Source organism: Notolepis coatsorum, assembly GCF_963971535.1.
Source record: "Notolepis coatsorum genome assembly, chromosome: 8".
Taxonomy (NCBI): Eukaryota; Metazoa; Chordata; class Actinopteri; order Aulopiformes; family Paralepididae; genus Notolepis; species Notolepis coatsorum.
In genome coordinates, this window is record NC_140172.1 from 43,927,594 (window position 1) to 43,954,315 (window position 26,722).

Consider the following 26,722-nt stretch of genomic DNA (forward strand, 5'->3'; position numbering starts at 1 on the left):
TCTCATTAGATTAGATTAGATTCAATTTAAAGTAGAGTACAACACAATGAAGTTGGCATCTAACCAGAGTGAAAAGTAGCAGCAAAGTGCCTTGCAGTATACAGTATAATTTAGGGCTGTCAGTTTATCGCGTTAATTAGATTAATTAATTGCACAGCAAATGATCGCGTTATGAAAATTAACTAAAAATTTATTAAAATTAGGCGATCAGGGCTTCCTATGCTGAGATATGGTCACTTTTCCGCACCTACCCCTACCGGTGAATGCCTCATGCCTGAGCAGATTCCCGGAGGTATTATGCGGTGAGCGAAAGTTACCATAGCGTAGGAAGCTCTGATCGACTCTGGACATGGTTTTACGTTTTAGGGAGACTTTACTTACTTACTCTCCTCTCCCGGCCTCTCCTCCCTGCCTCTCCTTTCCTCTCCCGGCCTCTCCTCCCTGCCTCTCCTTTCCTCTCCTGGCCTCTCCTCCCCTGGTCTCTCCTCTCCCGGCCTCTCCTCTTCCGGCCTCTCCTGGCCTCTCCTCCCCTGGTCTCTCCTCTCCCTGCCTCTCCTCTTCCGGCCTCTCCTGGCCTCTCCTCTCCCGGCCTCTCCTCTCCTCACCTGGCCTCTCCTCTCCATGCCTCTCCTCTTCCGGCCTCTCCCGGCCTCTCCTCTCCTCACCTGGCCTCTCCTCTCCATGCCTCTCCTCTCCTGGCCTCTCCTCTCCTGGCCTTTCCTCTCCTGGCCTCTCCTCTCCTGGCCTCTCCTTTCCCGGCCTCTCCTCCCCTGGTCTCTCCTCTCCCTGCCTCTCCTCTCCCTGCCTCTCCTCTCCTGGCCTCTCCTCTCCTGGCCTCTCCTCTCCCGGTCTCTCCTCTCCCGGTCTCTCCTCTCCAGGCCTCTCCTCTCCTCTCCTGGCCTCTCCTCTCCTCACCTGGCCTCTCCTCTCCCGGTCTCTCCTCTCCTGGTCTCTCCTCTCCTGGCCTCTCCTCTCCTGGCCTCTCCTCTCCTCTCCTGACCTCTCCTCTCCTGGCCTCTCCTCTCCTCTCCTGGCCTCTCCTCTCCATGCCTCTCCTCTCCTGGCCTCTCCTCTCCTGGCCTTTCCTCTCCTGGCCTCTCCTCTCCTGGCCTCTCCTTTCCCGGCCTCTCCTCCCCTGGTCTCTCCTCTCCCTGCCTCTCCTCTCCCTGCCTCTCCTCCCCTGGCCTCTCCTCTCCTGGCCTCTCCTCTCCTGGCCTCTCCTCTCCCGGTCTCTCCTCTCCCGGTCTCTCCTCTCCAGGCCTCTCCTCTCCTCTCCTGGCCTCTCCTCTCCTCACCTGGCCTCTCCTCTCCCGGTCTCTCCTCTCCTGGTCTCTCCTCTCCTGGCCTCTCCTCTCCTGGCCTCTCCTCTCCTCTCCTGACCTCTCCTCTCCTGGCCTCTCCTCTCCTCTCCTGGCCTCTCCTCTCCTGGCCTCTCCTCTCCCGGCCTCTCCTCTCCTGGCCTCTCCTCTCCCTGCCTCTCCTCCCCATGTCTCTCCTATCCCTGCCTCTCCTCTTCCGGCCTCTCCCGGCCTCTCCTCTCCTGGCCTCTCCTCTCCTGGTTCTCTCCTCTCCCTGCCTCCTCTCCTGGTTCTCTCCTCTCCCTGCCTCTCCTCTACCGGCCTCTCCTCTCCTCTCCTGGCCTCATGAGTTGTCATGCACAAATGCAGTAACTGGTAACTTGTATGCGAAGATACTGAATAAAAACATTGCAATGCTTTTTTTCTCCACACACACTGTGTGTAAATATTGCTTTTTTTATCCACTTTTTCTCCCCATTTTTCTATTTTTCTCCCATCCCAATTTCGTATTTCCAATTCTTCCCTCCCCTGTCTTGAACGTTGCTAGACTATGCCTCCCACTGGTTGGCTGTAGTGAGGATAGAAGCCTTGCATCACGTGTCCCCTCCGGTACACGAGGAGGCAGCCTGTCGCATCTTTTCACCGCAGCAGCTCGAACTCTCAGTGGCGAGGAGTAACGCGTGGGCCGTGGGAGGCTCACGCTGCCCCCGATACTTCCTGTTTCCGCCGCACCGGCGTCACCCAACCGACCTGTAGGAGTCGCTGTCCACAACGTCCAATCCCCACCCACGGGCTTTCCCACCCTCTAACACTGCCAATTGTGTTAGTATGACAGCCGGCCAAGCTGGTAGCAACGCCGAGAGCTGGGCTCGATACCAGCATCTCCTGCGTTAGTGGCAAGCGCCTTGCCCACTGCTCCACTCAGCCGCCTGTGTGTAAATATTTCCATATGTTATTGGAACCGAGGAACTCCTCCTTCCTCATTTATGCATTCGGCCCATGAATTTCAGATTTAGGCTATTTATCATTCTTGATGAGTAATATATCAGATGACAGACTTTAGAAATGAGAATGGGCCAATTTGAATTTGTAGGAGACACGTGAGCACTTTTTAAAGATTAGTTTTAGACGCTCATAATAAACCTTTTCTGCTCTAAACTGATTTTGTTTTCAGAACAAAATATTAGATTAGATTAGATAAACTTTATTGTCAGAGAACAGCTAAATCTTATGGGCAGCCTACATATTATCTTTGACTCATATAACCATCTACAGGCTGCATAAAAAGAGATACAAAAATATATTAAAAGAAATCAAATAAAACAGACAAAAAAGTTTTTTTTAAGTTAAAGGGAGGGGGGGGGGGGGGGGGGGCAACTTAAGGTCGCTTTCACACAAAAAGCTGTTCCGGACCAGACGGACCAGAGTTTGTTTCCTCGGATAGTTCACTTGGTTTGGGGTGGTGTGAATGCTCAGTCGAACTCTGGTGCGGACCAAAGAAGCGAACTCTGGTCCGCCTGAAAACGTAGGTCTCGGTTCGCTTCAAAGTGAACCCTGGTGTGTACTTTTGTGGTGTGAATGCTCATCGGACCAAATGCAAGACCAATTATAGGAAGTGACCCGATAAACTGCATCTTGGGGAGAAGGAAACAAAACAAACACAGCGGCGCTGTCCCGCCTGCTCTACTTCACTGTGAAACAGAGAGAGAGAGAGAGTCCCTGCTGTCAGCGGAGTGTGTATGTGTGTGCGCTGGGCTGGGCTGCTTCGCAGAATAATGTGGTGTGTGTGTGTATGTGTGTGCGCTGGGCTGCTTCGCAGAATAATGTGGTATGTGTGTGTATGTGTGTGCGCTGGGCGCAGAATAATGTGGTTTGTGTGTGTGCTGGGCTGCTTCGCAGAATAATGTGGTATGTGTGTGCGCTGGGCTGCTTCGCAGAATAATGTGGTGTGTGTGTGTATGTGCGCTGTAGAGCTGTCCCCGAAGCCTGTTTTGGGGATTCTATATATCCAATATACGAGCGCCCTTTTCGATCGTGTGACATTGTTCAGAAAGTTTGGTGCACTTGACAAATTGCAGTGTGAAAGCAAACCGAACCAAATGAAGAATGCAACAATGTTGCAACTTCACCCTCCTGAATCGCACCGAGTGGACTTTTTTTTGTGGACTTTTTCAGAAACACCCTACCCAGAGGCCTCTAGGTCAAAAAAAGCTAATGGATTCTGTATGAATTTCTTTAATATCTCTTATTACTCAGGATAATATACCACAAAACTTAACGTTATTGGCATATATTGGAGCGCAGTTAGTTTGTCTCCCCTATTTTTTGCATTGAGCAACAATCAGATATCTTTTTTTTTATCCACTTTTTCTCCTTATTTTTCTATTTTTCTCCCATCCCAATTTCGTATTTCCAATTCTTCCCTCCCCTGTCTTGAACGTTGCTAGACTATGCCTCCCACTGGTCGGCTGTGGTGAGGATAGAAGCCTTGCATCACGTGTCCCCTCCGGTACACGAGGAGGCAGCCTGTCGCATCTTTTCACCGCAACAGCTCAAACTCTCAGTGGCGAGGAGTAACGCGTGGGAGGCTCACGCTGCCCCCGATACTTCCTGTTTCCGCCCTACCGGCGTTACCCAACCGACCTGTAGGAGTCGCTGTCCACAACGTCCAATCCCCACCCACCGGCTTTCCCACCCTCTAACACTGCCAATTGTGTTAGTATGACGGCCGGCCAAGCCGGTAGCAACGGCGAGAGCTGGGCTCGATACCAGCATCTCCTGTGTTAGTGGCGAGCGCCTTGCCCACTGCGCCACTCAGCCGCCCTAGCAACAATCTAATTTTAAATCAGTTTAAAAATGGCGTCACTCTGACTTCCGGTATGGTGAGCAGGGAGTAGGACGCGTTTTCCCTCTCTCCCTCATGTTTTTTTTTATTCTACGTTTTAAGACTCCAAACCCTCACAATTCTTGTTTATATGCAAGTATCGATACAGCTAACTAAATATTTATCTTCGCAAAGATGACATCCAAGACTCCAAAACCAAAACGGGGCGATGTTCAGAAAGAAGAGGAAGCGGATGACGCTTTTAGCAAGGCCTGGCTGGCCACCCTGCTTGAAAACCACAAAGAGGCTATGACCACCGAGTTCAGAAAAGCCATTACCACTCTGGAAAATAAACTCGACCAAATGAAATCGGACGTGGCCGACAACGGACAACGGGTCAAGTCCCTGGAGGAGAACGCGGAATCTGTAAGTGAAAAAATTGCGTCGCTGGAGGCTACATGTGCCGAACTGAGGGCTAGCCATGCTATGCTAAAGTCTAAAGCGGAGGACCTCGAGGCTCGTGGTCGGCGTAATAACCTTTGAATCATTGGACTACCAGAACAGATTGAGGGCCCGAGACCAACATCCTTCTTCGCCACCCTTTTATCCCAGGTTCTTGGGGCAGAAACCCTCCCTACCCCTCCAGAATTGGACCGCGCGCACAGGTCGCTGGCAGCTAAGCCGAAGCAGGGTGAAAAGCCTAGGCCTGTTATCATCAGGTTCCATAATTATCAAACCAAAGAACGGGTGATCCGGGAGGCTAGAAAGAGAAGGGCGGAGATGCAGTACGACGGTCAACAAATTGCTTTCTACGAGGATTATACCCCGGCTGTGTTGGAACAGCGAGCACCGTACCGCGATGTGATGGCACTACTTTACAAACGGGGGCTGAGGCCTAGTCTTAACTACCCGGCCAAACTGATGATTACGGAGGAGAGCGGGGACAGATTACGCTTCATGTCTGTTGGCGATGCCGAAGCGTACCTTAAGGCCAAGCTAGCCTAGCGTGGACGGCTACCTAACGAGTACCTAGGAGTAAGCTAACCTGACGCCGGGAGCAATGAACAATGAATGTAGAATGCGAGACTGAAATTATAGACATTGGTTGGGCTAAACTGATCGACCACGTTAGACCTGACACTTAGACCTCATGGGGAGATGCTATTGACATTAAGCGGACTGGCTTCTGAAACAGAACTTTATGCTTCCCAAATAGCCGACGCGGATTTTATTTGCACGTATTTCTAATTCCTTTTTTTTTATTATTATTCTTTAATAGCTCTTCTTTTACATGTGTCTCTCTCTCATTCAAACTGTAGACGTTCCCTCTGTTTAGAGGCTGCTAGATAAATAGACTGGACCGGTTTGACAGGATAATGAAGGTTCTATTTGTATGCTTCAGGAGTACTCAATGCGCGGATTGGAATGTACAGAGACTGGGCCTGAATTTACTAGACCATTTACCTAGGTCTAACGGACACCTCGGAGCCAGCTGAAACCAACACCAACAGCAATAGACATGATTACGACATATTAAATGTGCGGCTGAACTTGTAGACCTTGGTTGGATTATAGTGCCCAGTCACTATAGATTGGCCACCTATGCCTCAGAAGGGTAATATTGTTATTTCAATCGGAGTGACTCCTTCAAAAGGAACTCTATGCCAACCAGGTTGCTATAGCCATGACCTTGTGAATGATTGCATGCCGTTTTCTTCTGCTCCCTATTTCGTATTTTTTTTGTTGTTGCCCTTTTTTTATTTTTATATATATATATAATTTTTTTTTTTTTTTTTAACTTAAGTTGTCCTTTCTTTTTGTATGGATTTATATACATATGACTCTCTAGGCAGGGTGAGCATATTCAGGGTGCACATGCTCCTCTTAATATCTGAGGGTCTCAATACAAACAAACCGGATAGTATCTATTGGACAGTGGGGGTTTTGTATGCATGTTTCAGGAAGCACTCAAGGTACTGGATGAACCAACTCAATTTGCACACGCTTCTTTTTACTGTCTGAAGGTACAGGTCTCTAACACTGCCGAATGTAACTAACCACATTACCCCTCTATACATATTTTAGGTAAATTTTGAGGTCCCTGAATCGTGTAACCCCTGTAACTGCATATACCTCCTGTTTATTATTATGTTACTCTTTAAATATATGTATATATTTTTTATATAGACAGAAGGAGAAAGGGGGGGGGGGGAAGAAGAAAGTGGCGCCTCTTTTTCAACTCTGTTATGGTTTTGCAATTTTTATATCCCTAGTGGGCTTGGTAGCAGGGGCTAAAGACCTCTCCTCGAGCTGTTGTAGGCTGGAAGCGGGCTTTGCCCAGGTCCATTGAATTATAGGTTGACCTACACACACTGGAGCGCCTCGGCTTACTCGTTCACTCTCAACTTTTTATGGGTCACACTCCTTATTGGGAGTCATTGGTAGCGCTTTTACGTCCATGCTCTAATCGATGAGCCCCGAGTTGTGTTGCAAATATCTTTCATTTGTATTCTAATTAAAAATTTTGAATTTAATCGTCCCTTTTTTTGTTTTTGTTTTTATTTTTTATTTTTTTTGCTGTTCGAATGTTCTTTTAACACAAATTTAAAAGTTTATCCATAACCATATTGGAGGCTGTTCGAAATGAATGGGAGAGAGGGGAAAAGAGGAGTGAGGATGAAGTCTCCACCGGAAGGAACGTATCCGGAAAGGTACAGAGGCTGTTACTGGTCCCTTAGGGACCAAGGGATGTACCCCCGGGTGAGTATGTTTGTGTATGGTTGTGTGGGTGCATGTGTGTGCGTCAACCCCCCCCCCCTTTATCTATCCCCCTCTACCTTTCTCCTCTCTTCCAATGTTTTATCTTTTCAACTCAGGTATGTATATACTTAACAGAACATGGCAGTGACGGGCAGGAACATCCGTTTCGTCTCATGGAATGTCAAAGGGATGAATAACTCTATCAAGGCTTGTCATGTACAAAGGTCCGATGACCACACAGAATAGTAACTGGAGCAGGCTGTACATGAACAGAAAACAGCCCCTCTCAGTAAATGCTTTTAAAACAGTCCCGGGCAGGTAGGTAATAAACAAAGGCGTTTCAAATGGCAAATAATATTTATTGTAGCGGGACTTGAAACCCACTGCTTTTCCCAAAGGGAAAATGATGTTTATTTTAGAGGGGATTTAAACCCAGAACACACACAAAGGGAAAAAGGTAAGTGGAGAACAAACAAGGTAAGTATAAATAAACAAACTCGATTAGCGTCCACCGACACTAACCAACCAGCCAGAGGTTGTTACTGGGAACCACCCAGCCAAAACGTACCAAAGGTACAAGTCCACACAAAGTGGCAATGGCATACAGTTTACAAATACATATATATATACAGTTCCACTTAAAGGGAACAATAGCAAAAGGGCAGCAAAGTATCACTCCACACTCAGTGGAAATAGGCACAAAGGCCAACAAGAGGATACTCACTCAGGTAGAGAAGTGGCACATAGGCCAACAATATATATATATTAACACACAGTACTTGGTCCACACAAAGTGGTAAATAAGCACAATAATAATCCCACACAAACAGTGGAAAACAATGGCAACCCCACTCCACTCTGGTCACTGGCAATTGACAGAATGAGGCGCCCAGACGTGTGTGTGCTGTCAGGTATTTGTCCACCCGTCCCTCTCGAGGTGATTGCCATCAGCTGTCATTCATTAGGCAATCAGCACTCTTCAGTGTAGGGACGGGCGGCACCTGACAGGAAGAGAAAAAGAGACAGCATTAGCTATCATGCTCACACACACACATCACATACAAAACATAACACATTAAATATACCAACCTGATGTTCAGATGGTGTCATAAATACAGTAATAATGGTAATGACCAACCCACGTACCCATGTACGTCACAAGGCTAACAAGGTGCTTAACCATCTAAGGCATCTCAAGGGTGACCTTTGTTTTTTACAAGAGACACACATCTGCACCTCAGATATCCCCCGTAATAAGAGAGCATGGATGGAACACATTTTTCATTCTAAATTCTCAGCAAAAGCCAGGGGAGCTGCAATTATTATACATAGGGATGTACCCTTCGAGCCTTCCACCATTTTAACTGACCTTGACGGACGATATGTTATAGTGTCGGGCAGGCTGCAGAACATTCCGGTGGTTTTGGCCTCAATATATGCACCAAATTGGGACAATGATAAATTTGTATCCAATTTATTTTCCTCGATACCTAACCTTAATGATCATCACATAATTATCGGAGGAGACTTTAATCAGGTCCAAAACATAGAACTGGACAGGTCTTCGGATAGACGTACTACCATCTCCAAAGCAGCGAATATCCTAAAATTTCATATGGAACAGCTTGGCCTTATAGACCCTTGGAGAGCAAAATTTCCTACTGATAAACTTTTCTCTTTCTTCTCCCATGTCCACCACACGTATTCGAGGATAGACTTCTTTTTACTAGATGAAAAACTACTACATAATGTAGTCTCTACTAAGTACCATAGTATAGTCATTTCTGATCATGCCCCGACATCTGTTGAAATTAACTTCCCCCAGGGTAGAACACCCTCTAAATTTTGGAGATTCAATTCCCACTTATTATCTGAACCTGAATTTAAGGATTTTATTCATACACAAATAAAAATCTTCTTTGAGATAAACGACACACCTGAAGTTAGCAGTGACATGCTCTGGGAGGCCTTTAAGGCATATCTCCGCGGACAGGCCATCTCCTTTACCTCTCATTTTGGGAAGCACGAACAATCCAAATTAATGGGTATATCAGATGAGATTAAACGATTAGATATCCAGTATTCGTCTAAACCCACCCCTGCTCTATATAAAAAACGACTCCAGCTTCAATCACAATATGATTTGCTTTCAACTAGTAAGATCGAGAGACTACTCCTGCACACCAAGCAACGTTTTTTCGAACAGGGGGATAAGGCAGGAAAATTACTTGCATACCAAGCACGAGTGGCGAGTGCCTCTAGACTGATTCCCAGGATAAAATCCCAATTAGGTGTCACTACAACAGACCCTATGGACATTTCTGAAATTTTCTCTGACTATTATTCCAAACTTTACACGTCGGAGTCTTCCCAGCAGGACTGGGATCGCCCAAACCCCCTCAAGTCTCTCAAGTACCCTCAGGCGAATAAAGCGGAAGCTGAAGAGTTAGGCACGCCTATAACCATCTCTGAAGTGACTGAGGCAATCAAATCTTTGCAAAGTGGTAAATCACCCGGGCCAGATGGCTATACTACAGAATTTTATAAAACCTACTCCGTGTTGGTTGCTCCTTTTCTACGGAGAGTATATAACGACTCCCTTCTAAAGGGCCAAATGCCTCCCACGCTATCAGAGGCGTCACTGTCCCTGCTGCTCAAAAAAGGTAAAGACCCTCTCCTTTGTAGCAGTTACAGACCAATCTCCCTCCTTAATGTGGATTGTAAAATATTGGCTAAGGTCCTTTCGATGCCGTCTTCAGAAGGTGGTCCCGTTCCTGATAGACCCGGATCAGACGGGTTTCATCATGGATAGGCAATCCTTCTTTAACACCAGAAGGCTGTTAAATATCCTTTTCACAACCACGACTGGCGCACCAGAAATGGTACTCTCCCTGGATGCTGAGAAAGCGTTTGACAGAGTGGAATGGAGGTACCTGTTCCATACACTTGAGAAATTCGGTTTGGGACCGGGTTTTATTTCATGGATAAAACTCCTATACTCGTCCCCGGTGGCCTTGGTTAATGTGAATGGTACCAAGTCGGGCCAGTTTGCGCTTTATCGCGGCACTCGTCAAGGATGCCCGCTTTCTCCCTTGCTCTACGTGCTCGCCGCAGAACCTTTAGCCATATGGCCCCCCTCACAGTGAGCTGTGGTGTTCCACAAGGAAGCATACTAGGACCGCTACTCTTCCTAATTTATGCAAATGACATGTCGTCAGCCTGTGACTGCAACTTGTTCCTGTTTGCGGACGACTCAGCCCTGCTGGTCTCTGACAAGAACAAGTTGCAGGTTGAAAAAACCCTCAGCACGGAACTAGGCAAAATCTGCATATGGCTCGCTGATAACAAACTATCATTACACATGGGCAAAACAGAGTCCATTCTCTTCGGTTCAAATAACAAACTCAGCAAGACCGACGGCTTCTCAGTTACAGTGGGTGACAATATTGTCACAAGGAAAGACGAAATTACCTACCTGGGTTCCATCCTAGAGGCAAATCTTTCCTGTGACAAAATGGCATCCAATGTAATAAAAAAAAGTCAACCAACGAACTAGATTCTTGTACCGGATCTCCTCTCTGGTAAACAAGAATACCCTGAAGACTCTGGCAGGAGCACTCATTCAAGGGTACTATGACTATGCGTGCACCTCATGGTACCAAAGCACCTCAAAGGCGCTTAAAACAAAATTACAAACATCACAAAACAAACTGGTCAGACTACTACTTGACCTGAACCCCAGAACCCACCTCACCCCTGCCCACTTTGACAACCTAGGATGGCTTAGAGTAGACGACAGAGTACAGCAACTTGCAATGGGCCTGGTCTACAAGATACACTATACGACCGGGGTGCCCATGTACATGTCAAAATACTTCCCAAAGGTCAGTGAATACCACAACCACTACACCAGAGGAAGCTCAACAAATCATGTTAAACCCAGATTCGGCTCAAACAAGGGACTAAACACGTTTCGCAATTATGCCACAACAATGTGGAATGCCCTACCCAAAGCTGTAAAGGAATGTGAATCCCTGCCCACATTCAAAACCGCTCTTAAAGAGCACCTACGGGAGGCTGCAATTCGAAACTGCCCACCGTAAATGCCCAAAACCCCCACCACCTCCTAATAGACAGTCCCCCCTCCCCATCATATGTATATAATCTGTCAGGATCTAGGGGTAACAGTACTGTATATTTGAATACCGCTTATGTCACAAATGTATCAGTACTAAATACCTTTATACAACGGCATGCACATTTCTCGATTCTGATTGGCCATTCACACGTCTTTATTGACAACAATCCACGGTCCTGGGCTCAGGACCCGCCCACAACCAAATCACATAACCCTCCCCGGCTCACTCCGGGAGAAAACAGGATCGCGAACAACAAATGGTTATGTTGAAAGCACCATAACGACTAAATATGAAGCGATTCTGTCAAGGGGAATGTGTTAGTATTTTAAACAATGTTGGATGATGTAATTGATGGGTCTTGACTCAATCTAGAACAAAAGAAAAATCGCGGATTGATTGATAGATTAATTGATTGATTTAAATTTCTTCCTTCCTACTTTCCGACTGCAGCGTTCTCTCTCACACTGTCCGACGCTGGCGTACCCACAAACACACACATACACACACACACACACACACACACACACACACACACATACACACACACACGCACACACACACTGTGACACACACACACACACACACACACACACACACACACACACACGCACACACACACACACACACTCCTGTCTGCAACAGCGGGGGAGTCAGACTGAGAGAGAAGCAGCGCTGTTTTAAGTGAGCATCGTCTATTGAATTGATTGATTGGTTGATTGCTAATTTTATTACTGTACCCCTGGTTTCCAACTGGTTAAGTTTAGGCTAAAAGAAATAAATAAAAAAATAGGGCGAAGAAAACGTTTTTTTCCTATAGGGCAAAGAAAACGTTTTAATAAATTTTTAATCAATCATTCCAATAATACACAGTTGGATGTGTTAGTTGGTTGGATGCACTTCAAGCTGCTTCCACATGAGGCAACTTCTCTCAATCATTCCAATAATACACAGTTGGATGTGTTAGTTTGGTTGGATGCACTTCAAGCTGCTTCCACATGGAGTTGTGGGAACTACTTTTTCTGGCGGATGGTTTTTTCAATAAATCTTCGATTAATGTGTGTTTATTGTATAGAAATAAGGTTGGATGAATCTGGCAGTTGTATAAAAGCTTTACACCACGTGCAGTCGTGATTTGTGACCAATAAACCATGCCTAGGGGGGTCTAACGACCCTCGGCTGCGCCTCGGGCCTAACAACCACCCCTAGGCATGGTTTATTGGTCACAAACCACTCCTGCGTGTGATGTAATGCTTAAATATGTCCCTATGCCATAAATGTCATGTATGTTGTGTATGTCATAAATGTCTATATGAATTGAAAATGGGGGACCCTGATGGAAACAAGACAAACGTCTTTCTCAGGTCTGCATCCCCTTAACAATTGTATGTATTGAGCCGTACTGTATTGTACCCATTCTGCAATCTGTTAAATAAAGTTTTCATTCATTCATTCATTCATTCATTCATTCATTCATTCATTCATTCATTCATTCATTCATTCATTCATGGCTTCGCAGTGAGGACAGATTTGAGGGGATTGAGCGGTTCGGCCTGGTCCATAAACTCTCATTGTATGCCGACGATCTCCTACTTTATGTCTCCAATCCGTCATCGTCCATCCCTGTTATCCTGGATATTCTAGAACAACATAGGCAGCTCTCTGGGTACTAACTTAATCTCCAGAAAAGTGAATATTTACCTGTTAATGCATCTGCGGAACGGCTTCCTCAATCGCTTTTCCCCTTTAAAAGGGCCACGGAAGGATTCACATATCTAGGGATTTTTATGGCCAAATCACAGACGGAGCTCTTCGCAAAAAATGTCCATCCTCTGCTGGATCGCTTTAAGTTAAATCTGACGAGATGGTCCTCTCTCCCCCTCTCGCTTTTGGGAAGGGTTAACCTGATAAAGATGGTGGTCTTACCCCGATTTTTATATGCTTTTCAGCATATACCAATATTTATTAATAAAGCCTTTTTCACTTCGATTGATCAACTTATAGGTTAATTCCTGTGGGGTAACAAAAGAGCACGTATTAAGAGGACAATCATGCAACTTCCCAAATCGGAAGGGGGTTTGGCTTTGCCCAATCTTCGCTATTACTACTGGGCATGTAATATAAACAAACTCCTTTACTGGAGGACCAGGAGGGAGGAAGAAGACCAACCCCAATGGGCTCGGATGGAAGTCTCCTCTTCAAAGTACTCACTCTGGTCTGTGGCAACATCCCAACTACCCATTTCGATCCCTATTAAACAGGTGGCTCGGAACCAAATTGTAACAGATAAATCTGGAATCAGTTTAGGAAACAATTTGGCCTACACGCTCCGTCGGGGCTAGCTCCAATCTCTCGCAATCACCTATTCTTACCGTACTGTTCTGATCCTGTAATCAGAAGCTGGGCGAACAAAGGTTTGCTAACCATTAATGACCTCTACTCCGGAGGTGTGTTCTCGTCGTTTGCAGAATTATCAAAAAAAATTGGTCTCCCAAATTCCCACCTTTTCCATTTTTTTTCAGATCAGACATTTTGTTCAGAACCAATTCCCACAATTCCCTGGCCGTCCTCCAGACTCTAGGACTGACCCTCTCCTATCGCTCGGTACCGGGCGGAAAGGGCTCGTCTCAATTATATATGATAAAATATTTTGGATGAACCCAACTTGCTTAGACTCCCTAAAAGCCAAATGGGACGAAGATCTGGGAATTATCATTACAGATGAACAATGGGATCATATATTAGACCTTGTACACACTTCCTCTATATGTGGAAGACACAGTTTGCTGCAGTGTAGGATCCTGCATAGGGTTCACTACACCAATGCGAGGTTAGCAAAGATATACCAGGATAGAACGGATGCGTGTAATAGATGTAAACAATCTGCAGCCGATTATATGCACATGTTTTGGACGTGCCCCAAACTCACAGGGTTTTGGACTGCAATATTTGATACACTGAGTAGGGTCCTGGGTGTGACGTTAGACCCTGATCCACTCACTGCCTTTTTCGGTATCCCGAATACCCCCTCGATCGCATCTAGGGCTGCAAAATGAGTTGTGGCGTTCACTACCCTCCTCGCTAGGAGACTTATTCTCTTTAAATGGATACACCCTTCCCCACCCACTCAAAACAGATGGATACATGAGATACTACATTGCATTAAGCTTGAGCGAATCAGATTCTCCCTAAAGGGCTCCCTTGAAACATTCCATGTGACCTGGCAACCATTTCTGCAACACATCGATACCCTGACTATCAATGAAGAGACTTAGAAAGGATAGAGCTTTACACCTCTAACTGCACTTCCTTATATTTTATTATTATTTTATTCCTATTTTCTAATTCCCCCCCCCCCCCCCCCCCCCCTTCCCTGTCCTGGTATGTATGGGTGTGAATGAGACCCCCAGGGGCTGGGTGGGTAACTGGGGGAGGGAGAGGGGAACGGGGGACACAGCTGCAGAAGATCAAACTACTCAAGAATTACCACAATACTATAAGCAGGGGTGGGGGAAAGAGTGAAATAATCTCATTGATGACTTTCTTCCACAGCCACAGCCGTGCTAGAGAGTTTTCTTTTTGTGTTTTTAGTTCTTTCTTTACCTCTTTTTATCTAAATATTTGTGCATAATACAGATGGGTCTGATTGATATTATTATTGTTTTTTGTTTTTCTTTCCCAGTAGCATCTATGCTGTATGTTTGGATATTTTGCGGATATGTTTTCGACAACCTCGGTGTGGAGGGGATGGGGTGGGTATGAGGGAGGGGAAGGGGAAATGAAAGGGGAAGAAAAGAAAAAAGATGGAAAATGTACGATGTTGACAATTGTAAATGTACAAATTATTTTTCCTGGAATAAAGAAATTAAAAAAATTCAAATAAAATGGCGTCACTCTGGCCAGAATAAGAAACCTACTGTAAATACTAGGGATGCTCGATATTGGCTTTTTTACCGATACCGATATTCCGATATTGTCCAACTCTTAATTTCGATACCGATACCGATACCGATATCAACCGATACCGATATATGCAGGGTTTCCCCCCAAAAAAACGGAATAATTTCAGGTAACTAATAATTTCACTGGATGCATTCAAAAGGCTTTCTAAATGTAAGCATTATCTGTGCAAAATATGATAATTAAAAAAGTAAAAATTAACATTACATATCTCTTGTTGTTGAATTAAACCAAAATGCATACTTTTGACAATAAATAAAATAAGAATTGGTTCTTACTTGCTTGCCTGGGTAAATAAAGGTTAAAAAAAAAAAAAAAAAAAAAATGTGATATTTTCCGATATCACATTTTACTGCCGATATCGGCCGATAATATCGGTCGGCCGATAATATCGGACATCCCTAGTAAATACAGTAAATTTCATTATCTGTTCTTATGCACGCCTGGTGATACTAAATCCAAATTGAACTCAGGCATTTGAAAGATAAGATTTGGCACAATCCATAAATGTGTGAATTGGCTATAATAAGGTAATTTATAAGCCTGCTATTCTATATTCTATAATAATATTTCAAATTGCATTGGTCCGGATGGGAGAATTCAGTACTGTATCTACAGAACCTTCTGTTTAATCATCTTCCCTTTATTCATTTCCTTAGATTTTTTGTACACATGATCTCAAGAAGGTACTGAACGAGCTCAGTGGCAGTTGTTCATGTCTGGTCATTATTAACATGGTGTTATTCACTGTCAAAGATGCAAAGAAAAATCATAATTCATATTCTCCTTTGTTTCATCACAATTTAAGCAAGCCTAGTAATAGACACAATATATCTGACAGTGGGAATACATTCACTGAGGTCCATAGATGTCCCTAGATACCAAGAATATGCAAATGGCCCTTGTAGAAGTGGAGCAATATTCCATTTACTTAGGTATGTATTTTAGGCGGATTTTCAGAAAATAGGCTCCGGGCTTAAGAGGTTAAGAGAAACAGCTCCAAGCCTTTGAAGCTCTTCCGCTCTAAACAAGCGATTGTGGTATCATCTTGGTTAACCCCTTAACACTTTCAGCGCTAGCCATTACCCTTATCCTTGTAGCTAACGCACCAGGTTTCCATAGCCTACTTTCACTGTGCATTACTATGTTTGGAGAGCTATATCTATATTCTATATTATAGCTATGGAGACAATACTATGGTCATTTGACAGTGAATTTCTTCCGTTGACCATGCAAAAAGAGAATTTTTTTTCATGTATACATTTGCGCGTTATCCCGTGGTGAATATTGTATAGTTTAGGAGTAATCCGGGCTAATTCCTGAAAAGCTGAGTTATAGGGTGCTACGTGAATTCTGCTATAAGCGTTGGCGTTTCTTGCCTGGACACGCTACTATTTCCAAATCAAATGTATATAATAGGTATTATGTTTCATCATGAATGCATGAAAGGGGGGGGGTAGTTTTTTGATGCTTTGATAGCCAGTAACGGCATTCGTTTTGAATACCACACACGCTGATCAGCTGGATCTATATGAAATCATTGTAGGATCAAGGTGAAATTGACATCAGATAGTCCTTACCTTTGATCGGGGTTATTCCAAAAAGAATATTCCAATTGTCTGATCGCGATTTCCAGTGTCCATCTGGTCCCGGACATAATTTGGCTCAATTTATGGATTGAATGTGCTAGATGCGTTTCAAAGTGGTCGGATGAAGCGATTTACTTGGCTCCGTCTAAATTCAGCGCCTGGAGGGAATTAAATGTAACACCCGGTGGGAAAAAAGATTTCAAAGGGTGGGCAATACTGCCACCTAGCAGGATGCGGCCGGTATTGCACTTTGGGAATCTCAGACCATTTACAAGCGGACGTGGTCACTCGTCAGACCGGCTTGTCAAATGACGCTCGCTGGATATTTTGTCTTGTAACTCGAGACCCGAAGCAAGCAATAGGTTGAGTGTGGTGACGATCGAAAGGCGGCAAATTCAACTTTCTAACAATGTATTGGTTGATTCGGCGAAAAATGCAGCCCGGAGCCGGCAGACAAGAGCAAAGTGCCGCGCGCACGGGCCGTTGGACGTTAAGAGTTTAATAACACATAGATTGAAAAATATCCGCCCGATTTGTACAAGTGATGGCTTTATTTAGATTTCTTTTTTGAAGATGGCTCAATAAGACCTAAAGTCTGTGCCTGGTCACATATCTCTTCTCTTCTCTTCTCTTCTCTTCTCTTCTCTTCTCTTCTCTTCTCTTCTCTTCTCTTCTCTTCTCTTCTCTTCTCTTCTCTTCTCTTCTCTTCTCTTCTCCTCTCCTCTCCTCTCCTCTCCTCTCCTCTCCTCTCCTCTCCTCTCCTCTCCTCTCCTCTCCTCTCCTCTCCTCTCCTCTCCTCTTCTCTTCTCTTCTCTTCTCTTCTCTTCTCTTCTCTTCTCTTCTCTTCTCCTCTCCTCTCCTCTCCTCTCCTCTCCTCTCCTCTCCTCTCTTCTCTTCTCTTCTCTTCTCTTCTCTTCTCTTCTCTTCTCTTCTCCTCTCCTCTCCTCTCCTCTCCTCTCCTCTCCTCTCCTCTCCTCTCTTTATCACAGAGAATTTGGCAGTCAATATATGGCACATGGGAAATCTCATACTGTATACGTGATGTCTTGGCTAAAGGGGACAATTGGCAAAACTACAGGGTTCGTTTAGGTAGTGGTATCATAGAGCCTAGATATCTTGAGGAATCCGAAGATGTTATTGTATTTATTTTTATTTCTTTATTTTCACAAATTTTAAATCAATCAACAATTAGGTCAGAAAATAGTGCAGACCAGAGAAATGCAAAAAAAACCTGATGGGGCTTATAGAAGGTTTTACCTATGATATACTAATTACACTAATATTTTAAGTTGCATCAAAGCATACAATTAAACCAGAAACACAAAACAAACATTTACATTTAATAATTTAGCTGATGCTTTTAGCCAAAGCGACTTACATATTCTGTACAACAAGTCAGCAGGAGGGGTACACCTCTTGCAGCTACGGGTATGTGGTATTGTTCGTCTAGCAGTGCCGAATTTGAGTGCTACACTCTTGAGTGCATAGTAGTATAGACATATTAGCATAGTAGATGGCTAGCAGTGCATTGCAATAGTCGAGGCGAGACATTCTTGTTGATTGCAGGAGGAGTTGGGTGGCTTCTTTCGTCAGGAAGGGGCAGATCCTTCTCACATTGCTCAGGAAGAATCTACAGGTTCTTGAGACGATGGGAGCAGAGAAGTCCAGCTGGTTGTCAAGCACTACATCTAGGTTCTTGGCGTCGGGTACAGACCAATGGCTACATTCTCCACTGTGATTGAAAGGTCGGTCAGTGGGAAGGATTCATTCTCAGGTTGAGTTTGAGATGGTTGGCATTCATCCAGGCGGAAATGTTGGACGGGCTGGCTGAGATCCGTTCAGATCCGTTTTTTGCTAGTTGACGTGTCGGAAGCATTTACCGACGAGTTACAGCCCTGACACACTAGTCGCGCGTGAAGGCAGGCGGGCGGGCGGGCAACCAGCGCTTCACTTTCGCTCCCATGTTAATGGACGTAGCTGTGCCCACTGGCCGCAAGCAGGCGAGCGACTCGCGGGGTGGGAGCGATCGTTTTCGCTTTGGTTGGATTCAGAGGCGTGCGCCACACGCATTTTCACAGAAATACACTCAATATCTGCATTATTACCACACATATAGATGTTGTTCAACCAGCTAATGTGTCTGTATCTTTCCCAATACAAATAAACCATATTACTATACTTTTTCAGGTGAGAGAGAGATGAGACTAAATCCTCCCTCACTGAACCAAGCCATTCTGATTTGACTCGCTCGCTAACGTGAATAGGCACTGATCTGCCACCGCCCGCCCACAATCAACTGTGATACGTTTATATGAGCAGCGAGTGAAAATAATGCGGAAGCGGTTATTTAGCAGAGACCTTCAGCTGTTCACACACACACACACACACATCGTGAATCAGCCAGAGAACTATATCAAATGGGTGGGAAAGTAATGGGACTGGGCGGAGCCCAGCCAAAAACAGCTTGGAATCTTGAAGGGCAGAAACTGCTGCCCTACAGTACTTGATTAGAAATACAAAACAATGAATTTATTTGAAAAAAAATATGTGTTCCATAGACTCACAGGAATTGTGTAAATTTGCCCAAATAGTGAAAGAAATAGTAAGATAGTTCCCCTTTAACTATTGAATTATTATTTAGTTATTGCACTGCACTGCACTGGCAGATGAACTGAATTGGAAAAAAAAACTCATAACTGAACTGGCACTGTGCAGATGTACTGTTATTAAAGCTAGTTAAAAACATAATTTAGTATTTTTTTCTTGGTTAAATACAAAGGAAAAAATATAATAAAGGAAAATAAAAATCAGAAAACAGGAAAATTCATATCCGAAAACAGGAAAAGATAAAAACGGATTTCATAGGGCCAGAAGGCCAGTGCCTCTACCACACTTGGAGGGTCTGGGTGTGTGAGAGAAGGTGTATGCTCTAGATAAGGCTGCCGTTGTGGTGCAGTTATTCAGGGTGATCCAGGTCGCTGTGAGAGCCAGGAGTTGGAGGTCTTTGCTTTGAGAATAGGCAGCTATGAAGTCTGCTTTCTTGACGGTTGATTGGCAGTTCCATAAGCCCCTACATATGGTGACAGGTATATTTGTGGCCATGGACAGGTAGCGGAGATTGGCAGGGTTGCTTCCAAACTGGTGTGGATGGCCTGAAGGAGGAGATTGAAGTAGGGATGAGTAGGGAAAAAATGGTGAGGGGGATATAGAGGTGTAAGTAGTAAGAAGAAAGGTAAGGTTATCAGAAGATGAAGTGGGAGGAAGAAAAAGTACAACCAAAAGAGTAAGTAATTGAATAAGTAAAGATCTACTTAGCTGTCTGTAGGGTGATTTCTCAGGTTAATAAGTAAGGGTCTATTCTGGTGTGGCAGACAAATACATTAACCGCCTCCAACTCGTCCAAAACGCAGCCGCCAGGCTCGTGACGGGCACCAAGATGAGGGACCACATCTCCCCAGTCCTTGTATCCCTACACTGGCTCCCGGTAAAACAACAAATACATATCAAAATCCTCATGTTCACATACAAAGCCATAAACGGTCTTGCCCCAACTTACATAAAAGAACTCCTGGTCCAATCAACCAGCTCCAGATCCCTCAGATCAAACAACCAAATCTGCCTTAAAATCCCCCACACAAGACTGGTGACGAAGGGAAACCGGGCTTTCGCAGTCGCAACACCGACACTGGAACAAGCTCCCACTCAACTTGAAATCTGCAAGCACTCTATGGACCTTTAAGGCCATGCTCAAAACCCACCTTTTCGCCATAAACAATCCATGAGCTAGTTTTTTGTATTGTAGTATGACTGGTGTATTATGTCTGTCTATCTGCTCGGTTGGCCTGCATGTTTTTTTTCTGTTTTCGTATTGTTCCAGTCTTTTTTGTTTCTCTTTCTCTCCCGGGATGCACCCCGGGCCGCATGAATACTTTCTGATACTTTCTGATGGTCATGACAAACCAATAAAAAATCGCGAATTAACCGGTGGCTACAACAACACACAGTAACTACATGCATCATTGTTTACAATGAACGTGGGGCTAATCGAAAGGACTGGACACGGACGCGTTAAACAGCAATCAATTAATTTAATATAACAGTCCGGTTCTGTGTTTGTTTGTGTCTGTAGATTGTTGGTGAACAACTAACTTTCGATTAGTTTAACTTGTCCGTGTCCAGTCCTTTCGATTGAAAATGTAATTCATACAGTCAACATATTCTTAAATAATTGTGCTGCCCGAGGCTGGGCATGATACAGTCAACTGTCAACATATAGCAAGAGAGAGAGAGAGAGAGAGAGAGAGAGAGAGAGAGAGAGAGAGAGAGAGAGAGAGAGAGAGCGAGAGAGAGCGAGAGAGAGAGAGAGCAGAGAGAGAGAGAGGAGCAAGAGAGAGAGAGCGAGAGCAACAGAGAGAGCGAGAGCAACAGAGAGCAAGAGAGAGAGCGAGCAAGAGAAAGAGAGCGAGAGAGAGAGAGAGCGAGAGAGAGAGAGAGCGCGAGAGAGAGCGCGAGAGAGAGAGAGAGCAAGAGAGAGAGAGAGCGAGAGCAACAGAGAGAGAGAGAGCAAGAGAGAGACAGAGCGGGAATAGAATATTATGCATTAAAACTCACCAAACGTCCAAGAGGAAGGAGACAACCGTGGAGTTGACGAAGTTCACCACAAATCACCAGTCCATATTGTCCCCCCCGTTGGGATTAACTTGGAGTCTGTTCTCCTGTTTATCTGCCACACGTTAGCACTCGATAACGTAGCTAACGATAGCTAGCTAGGTTAGCTAACGCTAGTTAGCTGTCCCTGCCTTTAGCTACTAGCCGACATGGCTAGCCGACTGAACCACACATTAGCACTCGATAGCGTATCTAAAGCTAACTAGCTGTCCTGCCTTTAGCTAAGCCGACATGGCTAGCCTGACTGAACTTTCTACATGCAACAACTTTCATCTTCAGTCCATCTGCCGAACGACCGTCCTCTTCGTCTTGGCATAACCTCCAATGCTGCACGCTCTCCCGTGGAAATAGTCAGATGCACGCCGCGTGTATGCTTTCTACAACGCAGTTGCGTTCCGGGTTGCTCTGATTGGCCACTGACCCCACGTGACCCTACGTTCAGGCGAGGCCCCCCTTCCCACGAGCCCTTTTTCATCACAGACCTAAAATCTGATCTTGTTCTGGCTCTGCGGCTCTGCAGCAGACATACTCACTATTGGAGCTCTGGGGCTCTGCAGCAGACATACTATTTGGTTTCAACGAAGGGAGGGGTTACATGTGTACAGTCGGCCAGCGTGCGTCAGCTGTGTTTGACTATTTCGCGCGTGCAGCATTGGAGGTTATGCTTATGCCAGCCAAGACAAAGAGAATGGTCGTTCGGCAGATGGACTGAAGATGAAAGTTGTTGCATGTTAGACAGTTCAGTCAGGCTAGCCATGTCGGCTTAGCTAAAGGCAGGGACAGCTAGTTAGCTTTAGCTACGTTATAATATCGAGTGCTAACGTGTGGTTCAGTCGGGATAGCCATGTCGGCTAGTAGCTAGCTTAGCTAAAGGCTAACTAGCGTTAGCTAACCTAGAGAGAGCGCGTGCAGCATTGTTATGCCAAGATGAAGAGGATGGTCGTTCGGCAGATGAACTTCGTCAACTCCACGCGGTTGTCTCCATCCTCTTGGACGTTTGGTGAGTTTTTAATGCACTCTATTCTATTCCCGCCGTGGATATATCTTTCTCTCTCTCTCTCTCTCTCTCTCTCTCGGCCGGCTAGCTATCGTGGCTAAGGCTAACGTTATGTTGGCTAACGTTATGTTGAGCCAAGCAGGCTGGCTAGCTAACGTAGCTAACGCTATATTGAGCCAAACCGGCCGGCTAGCTGTTGTAGCTAATGTTATATTGAGCCAAAGCGGGCCGGCTAGCTAACGTAGCTAACATTATATTGAGCCAAACGGGCCGACTAGCTGTTGTAGCTAATGTTATATTGAGCCAAGCGGGCCGGCTAGCTAACGTAGCTAACGTTATATTGAGCCAAACGGGCCGGCTAGCTGTTGTAGCTAATGTTATATTGAGCCAAGCGGGCCGGCTAGCTAACGTAGCTAACGTTATATTGAGCCAAACGGGCCGGCTAGCTGTTGTAGCTAATGTTATATTGAGCCAAAGCGGGCCGGCTAGCTAACGTAGCTAACGTTATATTGAGCCAAACGGGCCGTCTAGCTGTTGTAGCTAACGGTGTGTACCTGGTGTCAGTACCTGGCTACTCTATTTGCAGTTAGCCTATTTAGCTGATGTCGGCCGTTGGCTCCTTGCTACTTTGTTTTCTCTGGTATAGACCCTCTTCTCTTTGGATTTAAGTGTTGATCTTTGTCCTTTTGGATCTATGTATATTCATGTTGCCTTTGTGAAGTTATCTTTTCCTTCTGTTTTGTTCTTCCATTAAAAGTTGAATATCCTTTAGGGCAGGGGTCGGGAACCTATGGCTCGCAAGCCATATATGGCTCTTCTGGTGACAGCATATGGCTCCCAGAATTTCTTGAGTAAAAATTTTTTTTAATTTTTTTTTTTAATACTTGTGATATTTCTTAATAATACTGTGTCATTTTAAATAAACAGAAATTAGTTTTGAAGATACAGCTAATAGTATTTGTAGCTGAAGATATAGCGAGCAGAGCTGGCGAGGGAACACAAGTGGACAGAAATTAAAAATCTTCAACCTGAAGACCAGCTGATTCTTAAAACTTGGAACGAGCTTCGTGTGACATACCACACAATGCAGCGTGAGTATTGCCGTATTGACCATGTTTGGCTCTACATATGCATGTGGGCAGTCATTCTCGCATATGAGGAACATTAAGACCAACCTACGCTCACGTTTAACTGATGGAAGCCTCAACGCCTGCATGAAGCTCAATCTCACCACGTATGAACCAGATTACAAGGCCATCAGCAAAACCATGCAGCACCAGAAGTCGCATTAAAAGTAAGACATATTTAATTTATTATATGTTAAAAATACTATATGGCTCTCAATGAAATATATTTAGAAATATTTGGCTTTTATGGCTCTCCCAGTCAAAAAGGTTCCTGACCCCTGCTTTAGGGGCTCATCTTAGCTGTCTTGCTTATCTCTCTCATACATGCTCTCTCTCTAACACACACACACACACACACACACACAGACATGCTCTCTCTCTCTAACACACAAACACACATGCTCTCTCTCTCTCTCTCTCTCTCTCTTTCTAACACACACAGACATGCTCTATATCTCTCTCTAACACACAAAATGACATGCCCTCTCTCTATATTTCTCTCTCTTTCTAACACACATATACATGCTCTCTCTCTAACACACACACACAAACAGACATGCTCTCTCTCTAGCTCTCTCTTTCTAACACACACAGACATGCTCTATCTATCTCTCTCTTCAATTCAAATGGCTTTATTTCACATTCTTGTATTTATCCCAGTAGGTATGGGAGTTTTGAGTTATTGTCCATGTTTTCAAAGTGTCTTTGGGTGTTTGCAATTTGTGGGAAGTATATGTCTTGGTATAGTGGGCAGGTTGTTAAGAAGTGGAGCTCGGTTTCCACCTCATCTTGTGTGCAGTGGGTCTGTCTTCGCTTGGGAGCCAGGTCTGCCTATGGCGGCCTTTCTCGATGGCTAGGCTGTGCTCGCTGAGTCTGTACCTAGTCAAGGATCTTCTTAGTATTGGGTCAGTCACAGTGCTCAGGTATTCTGCCACTGTGTACTCTCTGTTTAGGGCCAAATAGCATTTCAATTTGCTCTGGTTTTGGGTTGTTTATTTCCAATGTGTCTCTCTCTCTCTCTCTCTCTCTCTCTCTCTCTCTCTCTCTCTCTCTCTCTCTCTCTCTCTCTCTCTCTCTCTCTCTCTCTGGCCTTGCTCTGGTGGAGGGTCAGGGGCATTGCCGGGTCTGTGCAGCGATAACACTGTATATTGACTGTAGAACGGGAGCTCTCTCTCGCTCTCTCTCTTGCTATATGTTGACTGTATCATGCCCAGCCTCGGGCAGCGCTATTATTTAAGAATATGTTGACTGTATGAAAAAAAATAAAAATAAAAAAATGTACCTTTTAGGGGGGGGGGGGGGGGGGGCTCGCGTTTAAATCTCGAACAGGGCCTCGCATTTCTCCCAGGCGGCCCTGCCTACGCTATTACGCCCCCCTTATCTTATCTGAGCTCTACAGCTCTCCGTAACTTCCTCGCAGAACAGCTGCTTCCGTATTTATAATATTGGAAACGCCGCACTGTGATAACAACATTAACGAGCGCTCTGATAACAACATTAACGAGACTCTCGTTGTGTCTATTCTGCTAACGCTAACGTTAACGCTAACGTTACCTCTCATTGTGTCTATTCTACAAGCTTTAACGTTACCTAGGCTCTCGTGTCTATCTGCTAACGTTCTCGCGTCTATCGGCTAACGTTAGCATTAGGTAATAACCGGTTTAAAATGGATGGTGATTACCTCACGTTGTGTCTATTCTACTAGCATTAACGTTACTAGTACAAACAATCAAACCAAAACATTGACATCTAACTTATCTTTAGATATTTACTCAACCTCTAATGTCTAACTATGAATGAACACAACACTCTAAATGAACATCTTTAGCTAATAAAGTACTCAACCTGTCTTTAACTATGAACAAACACAACACTCTAACTTACCATCTTTAGATAATAAAGTACTCAACCTCTACTTGTACAGCAATTTCTGAAGGAAAGAATATGATATTCTAAATGTCCACCATAAACATCACTCAGCTCTGCAGAACAGTCCCTGTATCTCTTACTGAGGCTGCAGCTCCTGCTGGCATTCTGCTGGGAGAACATTCCTTTAACCCAGGGCTATTCAACTGGCGGCCCGCGGGCCAGATCCGGCCCGCGGGATGATTCTGACCGGCCCGCCAAAGATTACATGAAAAAAAAAGAAAAAAAAAAAAAGTCACTCAATTAATGACAGATTTCTTTGATAAATTGAGGGAAAACTTTGCAAGTCGATTTGATGAATTTGACATGTCCAGAGAATTGATGCATTTTGTGAGCAACCCATTTGCCAATGTAGCTGCTATTTCCACAAAAGGACAAGAGTTCCTTGCATCACTTCACATTGATGAAGGTCTCCTGCAACTTGAAATAATTGACATGCAAGCATCATCTGCTCTGAAGCAGGCACTTGAGAATGAATCCACCACAACATTTTGGATAAAGTGTATTCATGTCAAGACATTCCCCAAAATAAAAACGCTGTGCTAACAATGTTTGGCTCAACATACACCTGTGAATCCAGTTTCTCTCACATGAATGCCATTAAAACAAGCAACGTGCCTCCTTGACAAATGAGCATTTGCATCACTGTTTGCGGGTAGCCCTCACTTCCTATGAACCCTCTTTCTCTGCCATTGCCCAGTCAAAGAAGTGCAATCGCTCTCATTAGATGTGTGTATGTAGGCTAGGCCTGTCTGCCCCCCACCCCCCTGATGTTTGAGAGTTAAGAGTGGACAATAAGTGCTAATAGATGCTGTGATTTGCTGTTGTTGCACAGACATGAAGCACTTTTTCATAAGCTCAGCTGCACTATAAATGTGTTTTTTTGTTCAAGTGTTGATGTTCAGATGCACATCATGCACTTGTTTTTTATTTTATTTTTATATTGAAATGTTGAAGAGGAGATGTTTCAGTTGTTGCACAGTCATAAATGAAGCACTTTCTGCAGGAGATGTTGCAGATGTGGCACATAAATGAAGCACTTTTTTTGAAAAGTATACTACTTTTGCAATGTAGTTAAATAAAAGTTTTGAAAATGTGGTTGCGTGTTGTGTCAAGTGTACATATATTCATAGCACGGGGAGGCGCCGTGGCAGTCCGGCCCCTGGCCCCTTGGGTTTCTGACAATGTGGCCCCCTGAACAATTTAGTTGAATAGCCCTGCTTTAACCCTTTCACTACCAAAGGGTTAACCCTTTCACTGCGACAATACAGGTTAACCCTTTCACTACCAAGTGGTTAACCCTTTCACTGTGACAATCCAGGTTAACCCTTTCACTGCCACACAACAAAGGTGTTAACCCTTTCATAACCACTAGACGGTTAACCCTTTGCTTTCACTAAACCGTCTGTAGTGTGGTAGTGAAAGGTTAACCTTCTG